The sequence below is a fragment of the Microtus oregoni genome, unplaced genomic scaffold, assembly GCF_018167655.1.
Source record: "Microtus oregoni isolate MIOR12 unplaced genomic scaffold, Mior012 000010F_ref0000083, whole genome shotgun sequence".
In the NCBI taxonomy this organism is placed as follows: Eukaryota; Metazoa; Chordata; class Mammalia; order Rodentia; family Cricetidae; genus Microtus; species Microtus oregoni.
In genome coordinates, this window is record NW_024543069.1 from 53,823,491 (window position 1) to 53,846,477 (window position 22,987).

A 22,987-nucleotide genomic window follows, 5' to 3' on the forward strand; every position below is an offset into this window, starting at 1 on the left:
TTCCTGACACTGTAGGTAGAAGGAGGGATATAGGCCACCAGGCCAGGATGTTTCATTTTCCAGGAACTGGGAAAGCTTCCTTCCCATTTGTCCCCGATGCCTGTCCCATACTTTCATGTCATGCCAGATTCAGACACCTAAGCCTAAAGTTTCAACCCTGGTCACACCAATGATTGTCAAGTTCACTCACACACTAATACCTTTAAAGAAGTATAATATCCACATGGAGGTGGTCCAGCCACCCTGAGCTTGATCCTGCTCTCATGCTGACTAACTGTGTGACTGCAGATAAACCATTTCAGCTCAGTTTCCTTCTACACCTAATTGGAGGATTATCTTGCACCGCCTCAGATCCAGTATCATTTGTGGGCAGAGGTAAAATGAGAGCATTAGGAAAAGTGCCCTCCTCTGGCCCGTTTTAAGGAATCAATGTCTTTTAGACCAGATAATCCCATAAAAGCCTCAGCTTCCTCAAGAGCCAGATGAGTATGCTAACCCACACCACTGAGGTGGAGCCCGTATTTAGCTAATTGAATATCATTACGTGCTTTGAAACTGTCCCTGCATTTCAATAAACTTGTCCCGTATTAAGAAAGACATGTATATAATCTTTCAAAGCTGTGCTATGAGAGAGCAGCTGCCTTAAGAATATCTCTGCAGAGGCACCAATTGTTTGGGAATTGGGATGCAGTTTGCCACTTATGAAAAGAAGCAAAAAAGAGAGAGAGAGATTATGTGACACACAAATATATTGACAGATGAGAAGAATAAATGTTGTTGTTGCACACGCCTCACAGAGGTGTGGCACACACCAGATTATGACAATAGCTGCTGGAGTAATAGCTGCAGCTGCGGCCTTTGTAAAGTGATCCACAACACCCCACTCTAGTGGGCAGAGCCACGTGCCCACGTCTCTTCATACAATGAGGATGCCCTAATCCTGTGCTCCGTGAGCTCTGGGCCAGACATGGCCATGTCACAGTAGCAGGATCAAGCTAGAATAATCACAGTCGTAGGGGGAAAAATCCCACACAACACACCACGATCTCTCTTAGACAAAGCAGGCATGTGAACCTGCTAGTCACAGGCAACTTCCTTGGTGAGTTGCCAAGAAGGAGCCCATGGTAAACATTCCGTATGTTGCCCAAGTTTCCATAGGGTCATAAACCACTAGCAGGAAAGCTGGGCTTTGGTGAACATGGAAGATGCAGCTGGGTTTTATGCAGTTCCTCACGTCTTCGTTCATTTATTCCACAAATGTTTGCTGAGTACTAGGCCCAGGACATGAGCAGAAATACAGTAGGGAGCTGAGCAAGGGAGGCAGACACGGAACAAATAAAAGAAGAATTAATTCATTGCAACTGTGAACATTTCTTTGACAAGACCTGACTGCCATGTGAGTAACACACTGGCTTTTCTCTTTGAAAGTTGAACTATGCAAGCTTCCAATCACTATATGCTCACTTTCATCACAACCAAGCGAATAAGGACCAGAAAACTAGGAGATCCAGTGAGGATTTCTGTTTTGTTTTGTTTTTCTTTAAGGCAGGGTTTTTCTGTGTAACAGCCCTGGCTGTCCTGGAACTAGCTCTTGTAGACTAGGCTGGTCTCGAACTCAGAGATCCGCTTGCCTCTGCCTTCCAGGTGCCAGAATTACATCCTCCTGGCTTCACTGAGGATTTCTAAAACTCATCTCTTAATGATGTATTTGATAGCATGTTCTTGTTGCTGAATATTCAGAATGTGTCAGGGAAACTGCCAAAGCCACCTTCTCAATTCATCAATCAGTAAAAGCTAAAGGTGATTGTGGATGAGGCAGAAAATCCCTTTCCATGTAGACAAGAGCATACACCCCTGTACTGGAGTGGGTACATGGTCAAGACAATAACTGACTGGGTTCAAGTTGGTTTCCACCACTCACTAGCTACAGAAGGCAACTTATTCAAACTCTCTGAAGCACAGTTGCCTCCACTATAAGGTGGAAATGACTCTGTTATTTTCCTTGCAGGGTCATTCACTTGTACAGTACTTGGATACAAGTGAAGCTTTCCAAACAGCATCGGCATCACACTAAATGCTTTGGTGGTGTTTTGTCCTTACTATTTTTATTAGTGGATCTAAATCTTATTATTCCTGCAATTATGATGACCTAATCATTTTAATTATCTAGGAATTTCATATATATATTTCCTAATGTATAAATTTCCATCTATATTTTTCTTTGCCTTCAACCTCAGATCTCTTCTGCTTCTAGATAACAAAATCTCTTGACTCTTGTATCTTTGATTGTTACCATTTGATTGGACAAAACTGCCAGGACAAGGGCACTTTGGGAGATGCGTAAGTGCCATTTATCTGGTTGAAGAATTGAACTCAAGCAGGAGACTACTCCAGCTAATTCCCCTAGGCTTTGCAGATTGTTCCTAGCCACGGAGTCACCTCCAAAGAATAGGAACCAATGGAGAGGTCAAGTGTGAATATTTGTGTCCTTTGTCCTTGAGGACTGCAGTGAGGGGCATTAAGCATCTAAGATGAAAGGACAAACCTTAGAAAGTCAGATGGCTGGTTAGTTATTTGGCCTCTAGCTTTCCTTGTTTGTGGAGGGTCAAGGGCTTCTTTGGCATCTTGAAGGCTTTTAGAAGAGCAAGCTGGTGGATTTCTGAAATAAGGGTAGAGTCAGTTTTTCTGAGTTTTGCTGATTTGTGTATTCCTCAGCCCCACTAAACAAGCAGGCTGTGAATGAAAACAGCTCTAAAGATAGTTAATTGTGTGTGCAGTAAATAGAGTTTATTCCTGAAGAAACAGTTTAACACTATTCCTTGCAGGGAATCAAGTGGGAGAGAGGGGTTAGGGGGAAGGAAAATCCATTCAAATGCTGAAAGGACAAATAGAGGCCAGGTTAGTTTTGCTTTTGTAAGCCGACACCCCACCTACTTCCAACTGTCCTCCTGTCCTATCGCAGTGGATTGTTCCCAGAGACAATCATTTCATAGCTTGTCAGCAAGTTAGCTATTTTCCAAAGTTGTTTCTAAAGCTGACCTCCGACTTCCTGGCGACTCTACAAAATGTTTGGGTAGATTCTTCACCCATTTAAGAAAGATTACAAGAAGAAGTGATTAACTGAAAAATGGGGACAACTATGCTGTATTCGGACCCAAATTCTTGAATTCCTCGCAATAGCAATTTCCCTTCCAAGCACATAAGCCCCAGGGGGTCAGCTCTGCCTGTGACTCAGCGGGAAGCCCCCACTGGGAAAAGGCAGTGAGAACTGCTTCACAACCAGGTGCTGTGTCACACCTACAGGCGAAAATCCACCTCTCTCTTTCTCGCCTGTGCTCTTGGCTTCCTAAAACAAAGGCACAATGCATGCCTGCCAATCTTGTCCTTCTCTGTGACCCAGAGGGTGGTGTTGCGGCTTGCCTACCAGTGGTGATATAAATTATCTCCAGTTGGTGCTCTAGAGTGTGCCTGCTGTCTGTGATCAGGGACTTGTCTTATAGAGCACCGTCTTTCACTCTTGTCCTGAGCTTACTTAAAAAATGTTTGATTGGCTGTGTTCCTCTATTTCAAGATACTGTACACTGTATGCTGTCCTATTAAACTTTGATAAAAACAGTTGAAGTGAGACGGGGCTGCTCAGGTTAGGGGAAGGCTGATCATTTCTGTTACAGCAGCAACAACAACACAACAACAACAATAACAATAATAGTATATCCAATCCCAAACCCTCCAATTAACAGTAACTTATAGGAAGTGATATCTTCTTTTTCCAGTAAAACGGAATCTATGAACACTGGGGATAGACAGACCACTAGGGATGGCCCAGCAGGACTGCCCTCCATATTCGCCTTCTGAAATCCCATGCTGTAGTAGTGATAAGGCACGCTTTGTAGGACCCAGCCATGACAAGCTCAATAGAGGCCGAAGTCTCAGTAGGTTACCCTAAGGTAATAACCAATACATGGTTCCAAGAAATCATAAACTGAGACCACCCAGGCACCACCCAGGAACAGACTACTCAAAAGAAATTCCTCATGTTTCAACCATTTAGATAGGATCACCTGCCAGCACACATTCACCAAGATACCCCTAGACAAATGTCAGCCAATCAGGTGTGCTGAACCTTAGAAATCCCTCACCCCACCTTTACTACCATAAAAATCCAACCCTAACTGAGCATGGGGCTCTTTGAGTATTCCAGTACATTGAACACATTGGGGAGTCCGAGTTTGCAAATGAAAGACCCCTAGTGCTGGGGAGACTCTCACTCAAGTCTCGGGATAACACAACACCCCCCCCCCCCACTCCAGTAACTCACGAGAGACCGTCCTTGCTGCAACCACACAAGGCTTTAATCAATGAGACAGAAACCAGTACACTGGGACTGAGACTCATAACCCATGCAGAGGAAGAGTTAGACCCCCAGTGACCGGGAGAAGGAGTTTTTAAGGGAAGAAACCACAGCCCAGTAATCCAAAAGGGTCATAGAAAATTCTAAAGATCCAGTGACGGTCACAAGGGGGCAACTCCCTGCCTCTCAGGACCACTCCCAAGGTCATAAACAGCTAGTTTCTAAAACACAGTACAATAATAATCACAAGGGGGAACTCCTTGTTTCTCAGGAGTTTCTCAAGATTATTCTCAAGATTACAATCTAACTTTACCTTCAGCTAGTTCCTGAAACACAGTCAGTGAACTGGCTAATCCTAGATTTTTGATTCTTCTCTTCCTGCTTAGATTTTTGGCTATTTTCTTCTTGCTGGATGTGTGTGTGTGTGTGGGGGGGGGGGGGGATCTGGATTTATCCAGGTCTTTCAGCAAACTTGTGTAAGAATAAAGACTCTTTGCTTTTGCATACAGGACTCTATTTGGTCGGAAGCATCACCCCAACTCCATAACACCCATTTATACAAAGAGTCTGGGATAGTATATTTGGGGGCCTCATCCTGTTGTGCCCAAATCCACGAAGTTCCCCAAAGCCAACAGGGAGACCGAGTCCCGTAAGTAAAAGTCTTAATTTTATGCAAGTTTGCAAACTTGGTCTCTGCATATCCAACGTATTGGAATAAATGGAGAGCCCCAAGCTTAGTTAGAGTAGGGTTTTTATAGTAGTAAAGGTGGGGGTGAGGGGTTTCTGGGGTTCAGGACCCCTGATTGGCTGATATTTGACAAGGGGTGTCCTGGTGAGTGTGTGCTGGCAGGTGATCCTATCTACAGCGGTTTCAATGTTAGGCATCTCCTTTGGTTGGTCTGTTCTTGGGTGGTGGTCCCGTAATCTCAGCTTGTGGTTCTTCAGGGTAAACTACTGAGACTCAGGCCTCTATTAAATTTATCATCGATGGCTGAGTCCTACTCTGATAATGGTTGGAAGTAAAGAACTTCCTTTGTGTGATCTGTTCATATTTATTTTATCATGTGTAATGAGCATGGAAGCAGATTCCTCTGAATGAATAAAAAAGGGGAATCTGTAGTGTAGATAGAGCAGGAAATTTATAGAATAAGAATGAATGTAACTTGGTGTAATGTAAAAGCATGTCTTCTTGTGTGTGGTATGGAAAATTACTAAGGTGAAATATTAAGAGAACATTTGCCCGCTTGAAGGCCAGATGGGTGTGGGGGCTGCACCCAGCAACCGTGGTAACTCCCACAGGCTATTTAGGCTGCCCCCGCAGAGAATGAACACATGATCTCAGGGTTTTATGTGGTCTCCCCTTCTCTCTTTCCCCCTCGCCATGCTTTCTTGGTACCACTCGGGAGCACTGCATTAGACATGGGCATCTTTTATTTGGTCTAATTTGGTCTGATTGGAATTATTTACATTTGCAGAGAGGCTAGTCTAAGAAATATTCTTAACACTCAGTCTCCTTGTAGGTTTTGTGGGGGAACTCTGTGATCTGGGCATAGCAATTTCTGTGATGGATTGAATGCTACAACACAAATGTATCTAGGGTTAAGAAACTGGGGACTTGTTTGTTGTAAGTCAAATTCTACAGCAACTGTTCTCAAGCAGATCCTGTCTAAGACTCTCTGCATCTACCCAATTGGCCCAGAATAACTTGCACACACACACGCACAGTCACACACACACACACAAGTACCCAGAATAACTTGCACACACACACGCACAGTCACACACACAGTAACTACACACACACACACACACACAGTCACATACAGTACCCAGAATAACTTGCACACACACAAACGCACAGTCACACACACAGTAACTACACACACACACACACACACACTACCCAGAATAACTTGTACTCAAACACACACACAGTCACATACAGTACCCAGAATAACTTGCACACACACAGACACACAGTCACACACACAGTAACTACACACACACACAGTACCCAGAATAACTTGCGCACACACACACTCATATACACACACACACACACACAGTACCCAGAATAACTTGCGCGCACACATACACTCATACACACACACACACACAGTAACTACACACACACACACAGTACCCAAAATAACTTGCACTCACACACACACACACACTCACACACACACACAGTACCCAGAATAACTTGCACACACTCACACACACACAGAGCATTCCGGTGCATGACAACGGGCTGAGTGCATCAGAGGAAGCAGGCATGGTCTCCATCCCCATCTTCACTTCTCATGTCCACTCAGAGAAGGGGGTTTTTCATTACAGTATTATGAAATGGGAATCTTTTCTTTCTTATGAATAATAAATAGAAGCCTGGGAACTGAAAGGATATGAGAGGGTTCTGCCAGTGGAGCTGACATTTAGAGAGCAGAAGTAGCAGAAGCAAAATTATTTTTTTAAAAAAAATTAGTATGCTTTGTGAAATTTCCCATATTTTTAATTCACTTGCAGCAGATAATTAGCTCATATATTTAAATTGGCCTGCTGAATTTTATTCAGCGATTTTTAAAGCGATCACATGCCATTTTATTTGTGCATTGTTAAACTGCTGTATGGTGGATGAAGACAAACCCCACGCCCCAGACTGCTTAGGGCTCCACAGCCAGATGAACGATCCAGATAGTGTTCTCTCCATCCGGTTGCATCATTCTTCCAAAACATTTTGAAGGAAGAGAGGGGGCAGGGATGGAGCAGTCAAAATATAAGGGGGTCAATGGAACGAATTGAGGAATGTAGAATTTCCATTTGGCTTCACCCAGATAGACAGTGGGTAGTTTGAAGTGTGTGGGCATGAGACTGCCAGGCATGACAGACGAGATTTTCTGGGCAGGAACTCTATAAGGAATAGAAGCATCCCGAGAGAAGAAACCCCAGAGGCAGGATTTTGCCCTTACCATCCAGTTTCAAAATCATTGTCTTAATCAAAACGTACCATGTTTATGGGGGAAGGAAGAAATGTAAATTTCTTCATCTTGTTTGGTTTGATTGTCGTGTTATTTGTGGGGTGAGAAAGGATGCTTTTCCCTGAGGGCTCCTATGGGGCTTGCTTTTCTGTCTTACCTTTGGCTAAGTGGTGCCAGGAACCAGTCATGGAGAGTTATAGACATCATGCACCTGTATCCCACCCACCTCCACCCCTTCCCTTTCTCTCATCACCTACCTGTCCCTTATTTTCAGGCTTCTTTTATTTGTATGTAGGGCCCCTTCTCCCCACTTCCCCCTTTTCCCTCATCACATAATCTGTTCCTTATTTTTAGGGCTTCTTGCTCTATAGCCCTAGACTGGCTTGCTGGTTTGCTTCTCTTGTCACTTTCTGGTCAATCCTTCCAGAACCCTCCCTCACCACATCCCACCTCAGAGGAGAATGCCCTGGGTGGCACATTTCAGCAGGCAGGGCACATCATGAGGATGTCTGCGTTAAGGGAGGGAGGGCAAGATTGTTTACTTTCTCAGAAGGCTAAACATCTCAGTTGGGAGTCCTTGACTGGGTGCTTAAGGACACAGACAGAAAGTTCAAAGGGCAGCAGAGAGTGCTCCCGCTACTGTGATTTGCATCTGAGTTCAATTCAGCTCAGCTTTAAAGAGCCTCATTTGAATACACAGTACATTAGCTCCATCCCTGCTTCCTCTCCAATGTGGGAAATACATTCATAGCTCAGTAACCTCTCCCCTGTCTAGTCCAGACAGCTGGGGAGCGGGTGGGCAGGGGGAGCCCACAACTGCAGAGAAATTGTATTTCAGATGAATGTCTTGTCATCAGCTGCTATGTATCCCTCAGCTGCACTCCAGGAAGAGATTTGCATATCTTTTCTTCCTAATGGAAATTCATATAGGATGAAGATTTTGTTTTGTCCATTTAAAAATATTGCTTTGCCCCGTTTGCTGGAGGGATTTCTAAGTTCATGATTGGGAGAATGACTTGTTAGACTAAAGAAAGTCAGAAAAATTTTAGATGGCATGTCTGCCGTGATCACGTGTGTGAAGAATGCCACATAGAAATTGCCTCCAGAACAGTTTCCTGCAGAAATTAATAAGCAGATTTATAATGTAAGGATATGTGGATGCAGATATGTGAAGGACCGCTGATCTAAACCAAATCAGCCTGCAGAGAGTCCTAAATTATGCAGAAGGCTGAAATGATATTATTCAAATTGTCTATCCCCTTTCTTTTCCATCTTCACAGAAATCCATGTATACTTTGGGATCACTAGATGTTTTCTTAACCCCTTGTCTCCTTTTAATCTGGGCAAGCAACAGGGTCACTAAATACTGAGTGTGTAGAAAAAGCATTATAATATAAAGTTTGAAACCTATACAATCTTTTCCAAATTAATGTCTTTATGTTTGAAAATAACAACAATAGCCATAAAAAAAAAACACCACAGTGTTAACCCTGTAAGAAAAACAGGGCAGCTCCTTATATGTGATCTAGACTTTTCCATAGCAGCGAATTGAAAGGGGGCATCTTGAGAGACTAAATTGTTCTTTTGTCTTTGTAAAATTTTTGGGCTTTTAACAGTGGTGTTTACTCTTAATCCTGCCTCACTCTAACACTTTGGGAGTGAAGTAGTTGCTGCCAAGACCTGTATCATCTCCCGTTGACTATCATCAAGTGAAACTTTTACCATTTAAGGGAGGGTTTGATTTTTGTAAATAGTCAACTATCTGAATCCAAGATAACTAGGGAACAGTAACTACAAGTTTTAGTATGATTGTCCGCAAGCATAGCTATGGCAACGCAAAATGTGTTCTGAACTTAGCTGGAAGCCACTAAATTTGTGAAAATCCATACTGTACCTCATAAAATCCATGCAATCCTCTTTGCCTTTAATTAAATAATTGTAGGCTTACAGGAAACCTTTAAAGCTACTCACTTAAAACCTGTAAAGTTAATCACTCACTTGGGGGATATAAAAAAAGGCTATAATAGTGAAATCTTACTTTTCTTGACTACAGAAGTTTAAGTATTAGGCTTTTCTTTATCTTCTGTTGTTCTTATTGTTATTATTATTATTAAGAATATGTGGGGAGAGAGAGAGAGAGAGAGAGAGAGAGAGAGAGAAATACTTGGGTCCCTAGGTGTGTATGGTAGCCAGTATGATTGTGTTTATGTTCATAGGACATACTTACAACGTATCTTCTTCGCTCTCAATTCCCTTACTTTGAAACTAACTCTTCTACCTGGTATGAAATTCTTGAATTCACAGGTATAAAACCCTTTCATCATGGTGAGAGTATCTACTTTGGAGATGGTTGATTGGATCAGTGGTAACATCTGAGCCAAGGTGTACCTTTACAGGCCTCTCTTGGGAATTTGGAAATGGCATTTAAACAATCTTTCAATATTAATCTGTAATGTAAGGAGTCGAAAACTACCATTTTCTGCAGGTGTTCTGGATGAACTAGGGTGCCAAAGACACCCATCTCTAAAGAAGAACTAATACTAATACAGAAAACATGAACCTAGACAAAAAATGAACTAAGGGAATTCCCCTCGTGGCCTTCCCCTTCAGTGAGCCTTCTGTGAATGATCCGGCCACTGATCTTTGGTTGCTTGAGCTGCCCCTGCTTCCTTAAATAACACACTGAACATTTTTATTCTTATGTGTCAAGATAGGTTGAGTTTATTTTGTTGCTTTTAACTCACCAGGTGGTATCTAACAGATGCTGTTTGCAGAGCTACCCCAAAAGGAAGTTGAGGCATCCTGCCTTGCTCTCAAAACCCACTTTTCTTTTCATGGAGATTTAATGGACTTGATGAACAATAAGACTCCAAGAATAATGAGGATGGGATTCCTTGCTTCTTTCTCAGCCCTAAAGTTTGTGCCATCTGCCAACATCAAATTTCCAAAGGATGCTAGCAAGAAGCAGGACTTCTGAGGGTTGGCAAGTGAAAGCATCTGGACTATGGCCCATAGTGTGTCTTTGTGGGGAGAGGGAGAATGACTGTGGTATGCATGGTCATATGCACATGTCCTTGCCTGATGCTGTCCCAGAAAAACATGGGAAGAGGACTAGAACACAGTCAGTATCCTATATTCAACACCCCTCTCATTGCCTAGACTATAAGATGGAAATGCAAACTGTAAGTAGAAACACTAGGATCAGAGTCACAAGCCCAGCCTCATCCTCATCTTCCATTGAAGATGGCCACTTACCCAGTATCACACTCTATGTCCTCCCCCAGGACGTACAGACATATAAGTTTTGTTCAGGTCATTTCTTCTGCATGGTATGCCCTTCACACTCTCCTTCTCCTTCACTCCATCTTAGCACTCCATCCCCTAGAGCTGAACATGTTCTGTGTAAGTTTTGAAATCAGCTTCAAGAACATTGTTCTGGCTCTCCGCGCTTGGCTTAGGTTCCGGCGACATGGCTAAACGCACCAAGAAGGTCGGGATCATCGGGAAATACCGGACTGGCTATGGTGCCCCCCTCCAGAAAATGGTGAAGAAAATTGAAATCAGCCAGCACGCCAAGTACACATGCTCCTTCTGTGGCAAGACCAAGATGAAGAGATGAGCCGTTAGCATCTGGCACTGTGGCTCCTGCATGAAGACAGTGGCTGGTGGGGCCTGGACCTACAACACGACTTCTGCCGTCACAGTGAAGTCTGCCATCAGAAGACTGAAGGAACTGAAAGACCAGTAAAAGTGCTACCATTTGATACACAAGCCTACTAACTAGTGCACAACCAACTAAATAAATGGGTTAATTTACGTAACAAAAAAAAAAAGAACATTGTTCTGAAGGAGCCCATCCCAGCTTTTCTCTATCCAGAATGATGCAATCTGTACTGTTCCAGTACTTTATAAATATTTGCATCACTGCCTACATTGCACTTTATACTGAGTCATGTGCGTAAATCACGTAAAGGCAACAACCACATCTCCATCACCTTTCAATGTCTAGCTTCCCAGTCATTGATCTGGAGCAGATGCTGTACTAGGTAAGACTGTGGATATGGTGATAAGAAGTGAATGGAGACTATAAGGTCAGTTTTTATTTGTTTGTTTATTTTGTTCTTTTTCTGAAGCTCGTCTAAAATGTCCCCTCTATGTTGACGAATTTTAACTAAATTATCTGCTTTCCTGGAAGGCTAAGCAGATGTCACATCCAAGAGAGCACTTTAAAACTATGTTGTTCAACAGGGATATTTGTGTATGGGAAGTGAGTTCTTTTTAGTCCTGGAAACTTTAATAGTAAGGGAAAATGTTAATTTCCCCCATCTGTTTCTTTTATCTTTTTAAAATATGACTGGAAGAGTTTTGCATTGGCTGAGAAGTCCACAAACTGTATGAGATAGGGGAAACATCAGCTTTAATGCTATTGGCATGTATGTGCACTTAAGTGCAGGTACCCACAGAGACCAGAAGAGGTTGTCATAGCCTCTAAATTATAAACAGCAAAATCACAGTTAAGTATGAACACAGCCATTGAGACATCAGTGGGATCATCCTTTATCAATGAGTTGGTGAAGTTGGTATCAGGCCATAATGTAGTCATATGTCTCTCTGCTTCCAGGCAGCTCCCAGTCTTGAAGACACTGTGTGCCCTGGAATTGATGCTTTGCTGTTTACTTCAAATACCTTCCTAGGTTACTATGTCTGAGTAACTTAACAGTCAACCCTGAAACTTTCCTTTCATCTTGGAGGGTATAGAGTTCAATAGTGTTACTTCTGTTATTTTGGCAATAACTGGCTTATTCATAGCTGTTTTCATACACAGCCTTGCAACACTGGAGCAGTGGGATTCCAACAGAGCTGGGTATTTGGGAAAGAGTTTTCTTCTCTCAAAATATCTTCCACTTTTGTACCAGACTGGTATGACATTCTTTGGAACATATACCTACAAAGGGTATCTTTGAGGTTGAGACTATCCTCTTCACTGAAAGTCTCTTTAATCTATAATTGTTTTCTACCTCTCTTCTCAGTTCTATATTGGCTTTGGAGCAATGATTTGAAAGTGGAGACTGTCCAATAAAATGTTACCATTAGAATTTTTTTTAATTAAGAGGTTTGCGGCAATTACAGATGCATTATGAAAAAGCATAATGCCTTCATAGCCTTGGGCAACATAAATGGTAATCTATTCTAAAACTTCAATTTTACAATCAACCATTGAGAAGCCATACCATGTAAGGAAAACACGGGTAAGTGTAAATAGTATATGGCATAATCATGGATGAGTCTAAGGTCACATTCTTCGTATTCCTTAGACCTAGAGAGCTAAGGCAAGAGCTGATGGTGCTTTGGAGTGGTAAAGAGTCAAGCCTCCAAACTCCACTTGGTTTTCCAATTTAGGATTTGTTTACAGCCTTTGGAGAATGGACTTCTGATCTTCATTGCTCTTTACCCTAAACAAAAAAATGTAACAATGTTGTCTATCTCAGACAGCTAATTTGAAAATGACATAATAATCCTATATGCCATGTACGTGTGCCTGTGTAGTACTCGGGAGAGTATACCTTAATACCATTAATGTGGGTGAATTCAGCTCAGGTTATGTCTCCAACAGATAGGGAGAAAGAAGGAGAAATAGCTATTCATGCAGTAAATGAGCGTATGAGCTAGTGTGAGCACGGAAGAGTGCTATGAATTTGGGGGTCCTTTGGTCAGCTTCAGCCCCGCCCCCACATGCCTTTCATACTGTGAGGATTGCCCGAGCCCCAAGAGAGCTATAAAGTATGTGCTTGTTATACACCATGTCCTTTAAATGCAAGCCAGTTAGTTCAACTGGTGCACACATGAGGAAACACCAATCTTCTCTAATGTAAGAAAAACTCAATGGGTTCTTTTTATGAAAAGCTGCGGGCTTATTCTTCATTGTATTTTTTGTTTGTGGCTTTGTTTGTTTTGCTTCCAGCATGAATCTCTAAGATATTAAGGAAACTTTTGTTGAAACATAACATTCACCTAAGCTTTAACTTAATGTTTTAATTTCTTCATTCAATACCATGACAGTTAAAATACCATGATTGTCACCACCACCATCATTAACATCATCTGCACTAATGGCTTGTCACAAATACCCCCTTTGGCATTGTGTTCAGATTTCCTCTTAAAGACTGCACTTAGAAAGTTTCTCTTTGCTGGGCAGTGGTGGTGCACACCTTTAATCCGAGCACTTAGGAGACAGAAGCAGGAAGATCTTTGTGAGTTTAAGGACAATCTGGTTTATGGAGCAAGTTCTAGGACAGGCTTCAAAGCTACACAGAGAAGCCAGAAAAAAAATCTTTCTTCTTTACAGACTTTGTGGTTAGTACCACCCCTAGATCACCTGCTGTGGTGATAGAGCAGGTCTCCCAGACTCTCAGTAGGTCTAGTGTGTTCTATTATCAAATCAATGAAACTATTGGACTATGTGCCCACTCTCTGATGTCACCAGGGACCTCAAGGTGAGCAGGACAGGTTTTGACTGAGGACACCACACTATGCAAATAAGTCTTTCAAATGCAGTGTTAGATGGCATTTGCTCTGAGGATGGGGGAGGACATCCACAGGAATGGTTTTTAGAAAATTATTTATATTTTATATATTTTCATATTATATATAATTGCACATCATTTCATATAATGTAAAACTATATATAATTATAAACATATAAAATATACCATATATTGTACATATAATAAATTTTGTTTGTATACAACATGCATATAATATATTTAAGGTAATGAGATGATTGAATTTCCAGAAAATCAATTTCCAAAATTTGTTCTCTGACATCTACCCGGCACTGTGGCACTGTGTACTGTGCCATGCCCCCTCCCACTAATAATACATAAAATTTTAAAAATATAAATACTAAATAAAGACAAGGTGAGTTTTGTTGATGTCTTTTTCATCAGATCTCAAATAGCTTGGCTTGCCATTGGCTTTGAATTCCTCACAAATCTGCCAACACCCAAGAGACTCACATGACAGTAGGAAGAAAGCTCAGCTTAAGTTTTCCACCTATTCTACAGATCAATTGCATGTGCCAAGCACAACTCTAAGCATAAGAGGTATCACAGAGAATGGTCAGATAAATACTGTGCGTCTATGAAGATGGCGTTCAAGTGTGAGAAACAGGCAACAGTCTAAACACAAAACCTCAGAGTTTCAGATGTGCTAAAGAAAAAAAACATGGGCCTCAAAGGGTAGTGCAAAGAACAGGTTATAACCAGGGTTGGTCAGGGATGATCTCCCATAGAAAGCACCCATTGAGCAGACCTGGAAGGTCAAAAGATGGACTACCTGGAGGGAAACACTCAGCATGCAGAGACCAGGCGGGGAAGGGACCAGAAGATGAATTTTCCCAAGACAGGCCATGAGAAAGAGCATTTCCACAGTCAGAGCAGAGGAGTCCTTGTAGGTAGAAGGTGCAGCATTTGCAATATAAGTAGAAAGCTCAATAGGGCAGAGGCGGTGGCTTACAGTTTCAGAGGTTTAGTCCATTTTCATCAAGGCAGGGAGAGAGGTAGCAGGCATGGCAGGCATGATCCTGGAGAAGTAGAGAATTGCTTCTTGATCTGCAGGCAGGACTTGGGGCACTGGGCCTGGCATGGCCTTTTTGAAACCGCAAAGCCCACCCCAAGTGATGCACATCCTCTAACAAGGTCTCACCTCCTAATCCTTCTCAACAGTGCTATTCCCTGATGATTAAGCATTCAAATGTAGGAGCCTATGGGGTCCATTCTCATTCAAACCACCATAGCTATCAAATATGAATGTGGCATCTGCTGGTCCAGAAACAAGATTACCTTATGAGGATGAACTATGTGCCCCATTCAGTGTCTAGTCTTAGAAAGAAGCGCAGAGGAATGACGTCACTCACACTCCAATCAGAGCGCGAGAGAAGGAAAGGAGGTGCAAAGCAATCACACATTTTGGAGATGTCTGGCGCTGGTCCTGATTCCATCCTTTACAAACATCTCATCATCTTCAGACACATCCAGAATGGTGTGAGGAATTACCCCCTACAGAGTCTTCAATGCCTTCTTCTGCTTTGGAGGATTGGGAACCAGAGGTTGCTGTACTTCCAATCATGGAGCCTTTTGCAATCCAGGTTCTCATATGTAGAGAGGGTTGACATCCCTTCAAATATATAGACCATTGGTCTATTTGGTTATACATCGAAATTCTTCTTCTGGGTAGCCTTCCCAGTTTACCCCATTTCTTTGCTGGCTTACTTCTACACAGGTTATTTTCAACGCCATCATAGGTTGATATTTGAAGTTTGGGAAAAGATTCCTTACTTCTGCCAAGGCTCAGGGTCATTTTAGCCACATTTTACCAAGTGTTTCCTGTTCAAAATTTAGATCTTCATTATTCTTGTAAAAGGATTTTACTATTCAGGGCAGGCTGACTTTGACCTTGGAGTCCTCTTGTTTCTGCCTCTTAAGCACTGGCAGTTAGGCAAGGATCAACGGAGCTAATTCAAACTCTTTAGAGTCTTTACCTTCTTCTTTTGGAATCTAAAGCAATAAACCTTTCCAATATTATAATGCCTCAAATTCTGAACTTAATCTTTATTTATGAATTGGTCAATTATTTTCTGAACATGTTTCTTCTATTTGTCTTGAAAAACATAGCTAATATAAACTAATACACTGTGTTTGAGTAAACAAAAGCTAATAAACTGTGACTACCTTTTCTCATAGAGGAACCAGTTCAGTCAGCATATGGCCTATTTCACAGTTGTAGAGGGTGGAAAACTTTTCCAAATGTTTTACCTCTGCATAACGTAAACTAATATTTTTCTAACTTCTAATATTAGTCTCTTCACATCACAAGAATTCTATGTCTAAAGCATAAGATGGACATAGATGTGTTTATGCACAATAACAGAAACTTATTGAATAAATACATTGGTTACATTTTTATTACTGTGATAAAATACTATGGCAAAGGCAACTTATAAAAGGAAGATTTGCTTGTGCTTACAGTTCCAGAAGGATGAGAGTCCATCACAATCATGGTGGGGAAGCATAATAGCAGACAGGCAAGAAACAGAAAGGGAACAGGGAATGGAATGTGTTTGAAACCTCAAAGCCCACCCCTACTTCCTTCAATAAGGCCACACCTCCTAAACCTATCTAAACATTGCCACTAATGGGGTTCAAGTAGTCAGACATCTGAACTTGTAGGAGATATCATTCATATTCAAACCACCACAAACAGTAAATTCATACTCCATAATAGGCTAATTAACTGTAAGTTACCATGTAATCCTGATTTCACTTGATGGTGTGGCCACTGGCAATCACCCATTTTTTAAATTTCAATCTTAATTACCAGCAGCGACTTTCAGACCATGATAGTTTATATATATGCGTGCTACAAATGTCTGGAGAGTGATAGGTAGGCTGGAGAATTCAGAAAACTTGTCCTGAAGACAGAGTGCTGATAGAGACACAAGAAAAAGTCTGTAGGAGAAAAGGTAAGACGTCTCACAGACTTCAGGCACAAAGCTATCTGGACGCTGTGGATGGCAGGATATTCTGAAGGTCAGCTGAATTGAGCTGAGTGTCACGAGCAGGAGAAACAGCGCTCAAGCTGGACCCCAGGGATGAAAGCTATGGCACTTTAAATGTGATTGCTCCATAATCCTATAATCTCATAGGAAGTGGCACTAGTAGGAGGTGTAGCTTTGTTGGAGGAAGTGGGTCATTATGGGCACGGGCTTTGATGTTTCCTATGCTCAGGATACCACCCAGTCTGCTAGTTTGCTTCCTATTGCCTCAGAGTCAAGATGTAGACCTTTCAGCTCCAACACCATGTTTGCCTGCAGGCCACCATGCTCTCCACTAGGATGGACTAAAACCCTAAAACTGCAAGCGAGCCACCACTGTGGAAATGCTGTAGCCTCACAGCAATAGAAACCAAACTAAAACAAAACTAGCATGCCCACTCTGCATCTTGGGGTGCTCTTTCCTTTATAGTCCCAAATTTGGGGATTATACTTAGTATGATAATAAAATCATGTTTCTGATGTTTCTTATATGATTTGATGTACATGTAAATGTCATTATTGATATTAATACATTATTTATGAGTTTGAATCCCTGGTGAGATTGTTTACTTATGTAAGCAAGATACAGTTTTTTGGTTTTTTGGGTTTTTTTTTTGACAGTGACTCGAGATGGAGTAATTCAAAATGGCTGCTTTGTGAAATGGAATAATTCAAAACTAAATGCAACTTGAAAACTGGTATTTTCTCCAAAGCAGTGCAATGCAGAGCAAGCCTGACCTGTTCCCCTCACTTTGCCACCGATTGGTTACTCACTAATCCCATGTAATATATTGGTCCACTTATATTCAGGAATATAACAAAAAATAAAAACAAAACTACTTCTCCAGAGTTGTCAACCTTTTAACCTTCAGTGACCCTAAAATAAAGGTTGTTTCCAACACTTTAGCATGGAGTGTGTGGCAGGTGGCGTGTCTACCTTATGTCTGCACTTTCTTGGATCCTTGACTGAAGCTGGGAAATATAAGGACTGGAGAATTACACTGAAAATTTTTAGGAACAGTCCAGAAATGGCAGACTCAACTCCTTCCTCATTGGTTCAACCTAACTGAAGGGAAAAATTGGATAGAATAATAGGTAATTTATTGTAAACTTATTCACACTAATAATAATAATAGTGAGTGATAAAACAAATACTGTGAGCTATTATTTATGGATAATTTACATTGGTATAGTTTCTTATATATTGATACAAGTTAAAATTATATTTTCTATTTCTGTTTATAATATTTGTACAGTTATACAAAGTTATTTTGTCAGATTTTATGTATACATGTTTCTACCTCTGTTTAAGACATTTTGCATATTGATACAATTTTAAAATGTATTTATCATATTGCATTAGATAGTCCCACCTCTATTCAAGATACTTACACATTGTTTACATTTTGAGGTCATTGTCCTCATTTACTGCAAAGTTGTTTACAGATTATTTAATATTCTAATATAAAGTCTTAGTCTTTAAGTTATACAGGTATTAAGTATTATAGGTTAATATTTATTCATGTTTGTTATATATATAGTCAAATTAATTAGGCTTCTTAGATACATAGAGATTGTATTCTACTTAGATAGGTAATCTTCAACCACTTAAAGGATCTGTAAAACATGGCATTTAAATAACTTAGGGTTCTGTTGACATCAGGCACTGTTACTCCTGACAGCACCACTCTATTCCAAAAAATATGTTAAGTGCCAAGGACAGTCAACTTGAAGTTTATTTTCTTCTTGGCACAATTGGTCTTTGGGAGAGAAACTGCCCATGCCTCAACCACTGACTAAGTACATGGTGTATCAAGAAGACACACACGCAAAAAAGTGCCCAACCTTGCCAAGACAGGGTAAGATGGTTCTAAAAATTTTTCCTGCCTCTTAAAATAGTCTGTCAGTTATGCTAGGCCTTAGCCAAAGTTGGTTGCTTCAACATTGCAAATGAGACTTTAAGTAATTGCTCAAGTAGTCAGTTGTCTCTGTCATATACTATGCACTTTAAAAGTTGCTTAATTGTACTTCCTGCTTACTCAAGTAATATTATCTCCCGTCTCAGGCTTTCTATGGGGTTAACAATTAAATAGTCATAGCTACCTTCCTCTTATAATTTAGCTAAGCCATTTCCAATACAAAATTTAGACTCTTTAAAATAAAATGTTTATTAAAACATTTAACATGTGTTCCTTAATATTATTTATGTTAGCTGTAATCCTAATTTTATACTTAATATCTGTTCCTAGTGTATATAGTTTTATATTGGGTTTAAAACTCTCTTATTTAGAGAAAATAGGGAGGAGATGGGGAGTCTCTGTTAGCCAATGATCTTTAAGAGGTTGGACCAGGTTAGGGCATGACCATTTGGGTACCTAGAGAAAAGCCACCGCCTGCCCAGTGTTCTATCTCTTTCTGTGTTTCCCACACTACACAGCCAAGTTTGGACTTCTCATTCCTGTTTCTTGAGTTTGCCCCTTATAATAAAAATGTATAATTGGCCTATCTTGTAGTTAGCCTGGGATTTTTTGACCTGTATCTTTCAACAGGGAAGTTGGGAAACATTATAGAGTACAGAGAGGCAGAGTCGGAAAATATTAGAAGATGGTCAGGGTTTGTTGTGGAGTTATCTTCTTGGTTGTTGTGATAAACACGGACCAAAATGACTTTCAGGAGGAGAAAGTTTATTTGGCTTACAGGTCATGGGCCACCGTCAAGGGAATCCAGGGCAAAGGGATCTTGAGGATGGAACCTGGAGCCAGGAACTGAAGCAGAGGCTGTGGAGGGAGTCTGCTCCTTTGGCTTGTTCTCCATGACTTGATTGTTCAACCTGCTCCTAATACAACAAAAGTACCTGTCCACAGGTGGCACCATTGGTGGGGGCCTGGGCCCTCCCACATCAATCAGAAATCAAGAAAAGTTCCCACAGATGTACTCACAGGCCAATCAGGCTATTTCTCAACTGAGATCCCTTCTTCCCAAATCGTTTTAGTTTTTGTCCAATTTACAAATAAATATTACCAGTGCTAGCCACTGAACTAACCGCCATCACGAATATCTGTCCCAGCCAAACATCAACAGTCAACAATCCTGATCTTAAGGGTCTCTTTCAAGTAGTCTCAGTTGCTCTGATAAAGACGGTGGTGGACAACATACACGTGGCTTGGTTTACTACAAAGAAGCAATTAGGATGAAGATTTTATTGCATGTAACTGGTTTGGGAGGGAAGTGCAGAAATGCACCAGAGGAGAGGGGAAACTGAGGCAAGGGAGGAAGGAGAGGAAGTAAAAGGTGGGTTAGTAAGGAGCTTATCACTGGGGGCCACTGGAAGTTGTCTGCCAACTTCTTGGACGCTGTGATGGGACATTTTGTAATTGTTTCATTAGGGCTCCAAAAACTTGAGTATTTATTCTGCAACATCTGTCTATGAATAATCAAGATTCTTTCAAGGTCTTCATTCTCCAACACATCTGTCTGGCCTCACACACTGAAAAGCATGTCAGAGACCAGGCAGAAGGAACTAAGATGCCATGAAAATACCTGGAAGCAATCTAAAGGGGAACTCTATTGGGGAGTGGAAACAGGGCTGTAGTCAACAGAATGACTCCTGGGTTAAAAGAATTCCCCTTGGAATCGTGTAGCCATCATTCCCCAGGGCCCCATTCCCATCCATCGTTATTGCCATCTCCGTTTCACTATTTTCAGCTCCTGAAGATCCTTAAATAGGCAAATTTTAGTCTCTGACAAGGAGGGAAAAAGTCATTCATTGGAACCTTTCTTATCACCTAGCTCCATCTTTGGTATCTCTCTGTTCTAGGAGCTATCATGCATTTTCTTCTTGAGACATATACAAACATACCTGTAGTATTTATGTTAGTGCTGAGGATTGAGCTTAGAGCCTTGATGTGTACAGGTGGAGCTTTTCTGCTGAGCTCCATCATAGTCCTCTGCTTACTTCTTATTTGGAAACAGAGTCTCATTAAGTTGTACTGACTGGCATTGACCTCAGTCTGGAGCTCAGGCCTGGACCTTCAGTCCCAGTGTGGGCTATATTTTTAAAATAGCGAGTTCTGATTTGGCAGGAGACTATGAAAAGGCCCAGCAGGCCTTAAGAAATGCAAGGGACTTTTTTCTTGAGGCAGAACAGGTGGCTCTTCTCACAGTAGAAGCAGAGCTGAAAACAAGGCAACAGTGAAAGGCGGATAAACAGGATGAGAAAGGGAGGGATGCTGAGCCAAACATGATACCAGGGAAGAAACAACCCTCTACACAGAGGAAACACCCAAACCCAAACACCAGCCCGGTAAGGGGGAACAAGTGTTAAGTGGGAAGATGCTTTTGCACAGAAATGTCCTCTTCAGTTTCCTCGTGAGAGTCAGTCGGTTACTGAGCAAGAATGAGGCCGAGCATTGAAAGCCTGGGATATGGAAGACAGTATGTTAACCGTTTTTGCATTTTTTTTTCATCCTCCAATCTCAATTATCACTTCTCATTTGTCATTTTTATTATATCTTTGACTCATTCCTTTTTGCTTTGTTGTTTTCAGCTTAAAATATATTCCTGGGTTAGATTTCCTTTTTTATATTCTGAGTTAAAAAGTTGGAGTCTTCATAATTTAAGCAACAACATTTTGGCAGAAAGTTAGCAGAAACATATGGGCCTCAGCATTCTGATGCCCAGACTGACTTCTGCCAAAACATTTCTTTGCTGTCATATAGATAGCAGCAATGTTTGGGGCTGTTGGGGAATCAAACACAGCTCAGGCTAGGCAGGGCTGCTGTGTAACAGTCCTTGTGCTACTGAGGGACTTCCCGCCCCTGGGCCTGAGAGTTTCCGGGAGTGGCAGGGGAGCTGGGCAGCATCTGCTTTTGCTGTATGTGCACCAGTGTTCCTGCACTCCAGGCAACCCACAGTGACCAGTGACTGGGGCAGGAATGAGGAGGCGTTGGTCAGAGCCCAAACTGAAAATCACTCTATTGAAAAGATTAGGTATTTTGGGAGAGCTCGGAGAAATGGTTCAGTGGTTAAGAGCTTTTGCAAAGGACCTGAGTTCAGTTCCCCGCAGCACTAGTTCCATGGGATCCAACATTCTGTTCTGGATGGTATGAGCCCCTACACTCACATGTACATATCTCCCCAACACACACACACACACACACACACACACACACACACACACACACACAGTTTTTAAAAATCATTTTAAAAGATAGAATTTAACATCAGAAGTTGTTTGCACAATTAACAGATGAGCTCCAAATCAAATTGAAGACAAAAAGACATCTCAGAACTCAGTAAGGTCAGAGATCTTCCTGAGCCTTAGATGGAGGGGAATGGAAAGAGAACAGTGAAGGTCAAAACATGATTTGTTCTAATTTGGATTTTACAGTGTGGAGTTGAAGAAGGGACTTGGTGCCAGCCGGAGACATATCCCTGTCAGCCAGGGAGAGGTAGACTGGTACTGGCTATTTTCTTCCCATCTTCTTGTGTCTCTCACCACATGAATCAGAAGGACTCGCACGAGGGAAGCTGGAATGCCAGCCTGCCATAGAGAGCTGAACAAGAATGAATTGGGGTGAACCTAAAAGCAAATAAGATGGCATGGGATGGCAGGACTCAGTGGCATGGATGAACAAGTCACCCAACCCTGCAGTTTCAATTAGGTATATGTAGTAATAAGAAGCGGCGGGGCTGCGTCCCCAGCACCCCGGCTGCCCACATGGCTAGCTTATGCTCCGAAATAACAACACACAAACTGTATTCATTTAATCACTGATTGGCCCATTTCTATCTAGCCTCTTCTAGGCTAACTCTCGCACTTGGACTAGCCCATTTCTAATATTCTATGTAGCACAGATAGGTGTGCTTACCAGGAAGATTCTAGCCTATGTCCATCCTGGGGTTGGAGCTTCATTTGCCTGGGAGCTGAGAGCATGGCGTATCTCTGAGGTATCTGCTCCCGAGAGGAGAGCTGTGGAGTCTGAGCTAACTTCCTCTTCCTCCCAGCATTCTGGTCTGTTTACTCCACCCACCTATGTTCTAACCAATCAAATGGGCCAAGGCAGT

General features: G+C 41.7%; 1 pseudogene; it reads left to right on the plus strand.

Annotated features, from left to right (window-relative positions):
- Window positions 1-10,798: 10,798 nt before the first annotated feature.
- LOC121453015 lies at window positions 10,799-11,086 on the plus strand (annotated as a pseudogene).
- Window positions 11,087-22,987: the final 11,901 nt, after the last annotated feature.